We start from the raw sequence: 2,080 nt of genomic DNA, 5'->3' as shown, positions 1-2,080 counted from the left end.
CAGCACTGTAGCACTCCTGAGGGTTAAACTTGCCTATTTCAGATCAGATGAAGAATGCATAAACTAGTGCCAGAAATTGCCTGCCGGCTCCTCTGGAGTCCTTTGGCCTGTGCATTTGCACTTACCCACTGCAGTTCATCGCCTCACATACAGGACACATCCATTTGTACCGTTGTCCAAGACAAGGCAGTACCTGACGCCTGCTTCCCGCTCTCTTCTCAGTCTCTGCCTCCTCTTGTGCCTGTAGCCAGGTCAAATCACACCTGCTGCTGAACATCCCTCTTAACCCCATCTCAAACTCAGAAATATCCAGACTGCTTCAAAGCTACTTGCAAAGCCCTGCCACCTTTCACTGCTCCCAAGGAAGGAGTGTCACACCACTCAGATTGTCTGCTAGCCCTCACGCAACCATCTGGATGCCAGTCCCTGACCCCACTTTTGCACGGCGAGAGTATGCCATGTGATGTTGCTCTATTCTCATTAATGCTTCTTTTCAGAACAAATACTCCTCTCCTAGCTATTGCTTTCTAGCTGGGTTGCAACCTTGGAATAACTTCTAATGGTCACCTTCTGAGCTCCCTGAAGCTTCCATCCGTTTCCCTCTGGGGTCTGTCTGAAATTCTTTTGCAAAGCAATTTGTAACTTATCAGAGTTCAAACAATCTCAACCCCATCTGAAGAGTATGCTGCCAGCACCCAGCCCTTCCATGAAGGAGTGAGAAACCCTCTCTTCCAGGACAAATTCTAAGAGCAGGGAGAACCCTGCAATTTCTGATCCTTCAGGGAACACCTATACTCTCTCACACTTTATTTATTTTTATAAAGTTATCTTTGATCCACATTACCTGGGGAGTCACAGGTATGTTTTGTGGCTGTACAGGTCCCTCCCTGTCCCCAGACCTACTTCAGGCTGATGCTGTGTCTCATGCTTAGCTGTGTTACCCTGGCATTTTCAGTCCAGCTCAGCAATGTTCAGCTCTGTTCCCTATCAGCAGACAATGCCTCCCTTCTCACAGTCCCATTTGACCTGGACTCTATGCTTAAACAGGACTGTGCTCCTCATCTGGTCCATCTATGTTCCCCTGCTTATAGAGGCTTTGGGCAGGAAAATAACACCTTCCCCATAGAATCTGAGCTCCTTCTGACCCACTCTGCCCTTGAAAGAGAATCAAGGCCTAGGACAGGTTGTGCTTCCTTATCCCTTTCTGGTATCTCCCAATGCACATGGCTCTAGTATGTATCTCTCTGAGCTATACACGTTCAAGTAATTTTTCTTGCTTGCTTGCTTGCATCTAATTCATAAAAGAGCATCTTCTCTCATAATTTGCTGCTGCTTTGTATTTTTTCCCTCATCTCATTTCTTCCTCTCTCTAAAAAACAAAGACAAACACAACACCCCACCCCCTCACCCCCAATTTCTTTTTTTTCTTTTTCTACTTTGCAGCCCTGAGACGTTTCTTTTTCCTCCAAATGCACTTTGGGCTTTTCACAACAACGTGGCCATGGCACCCTACCACTACTGAAAGGGAAAACACTGTCCTTTATTCATGTCCTTCTAGGTCTCTCTGAGATTTGTTAGCCCATGAATGGCACCAGCAGAACTCACTGGGTAAGAGGTTTTGGTCTCTAAGACACAGCCATTTCTGCCTCCAGTGTTTTCCCACAGAGTTTGAGGATCCCAATTTGCAGAGTTGGTTGCTTTAAGCACTAGTAACATACCAGAGTTCCTTACATGGTGTATTTAAATACCATAATATAAATGGGCATAGAAAAAGCAATGGGCTTTTAGCAAAAGCTATGTACTTAACCAGACTGTGACCTTCTCACCTGAATTTCAAAGAAAAAAACAGCAACTGGACAGATTTATGGAGTAGATCTCTTGTCTCAGAGAATCAGTTTTGCACTGGGTTTGCAGACAAGTTTCCGTCTACCACTATCCAAGAAATACTTGTTTGCCAAGGTGTCATGTCAGAAAAGGCTTCTAATTGCTCCCACATCCTGGCACTTCCTCCCTGGTGACGATTTTCTTCCAAGCCTCCTGTGTAGCCCTAACAGACTGCTCTATCCCTCTGCTTCTGCTG

At 45.7% G+C, this 2,080-nt stretch overlaps 1 protein-coding gene across 2 annotated transcripts in view; it reads right to left on the bottom strand.

Moving 5' to 3' along the window:
• LOC118452323 (high mobility group protein HMGI-C-like) overlaps positions 1-2,080 on the bottom strand; it is an 18,314-nt gene that overhangs the window by 6,326 nt on the left and 9,908 nt on the right. The window lies entirely within an intron of this gene.

This window comes from Egretta garzetta, unplaced genomic scaffold (assembly GCF_000687185.1).
Source record: "Egretta garzetta isolate BGI_Z169 unplaced genomic scaffold, ASM68718v1 scaffold215, whole genome shotgun sequence".
In the NCBI taxonomy this organism is placed as follows: Eukaryota; Metazoa; Chordata; class Aves; order Pelecaniformes; family Ardeidae; genus Egretta; species Egretta garzetta.
This window is presented reverse-complemented; position numbering and strand designations above follow the sequence as displayed.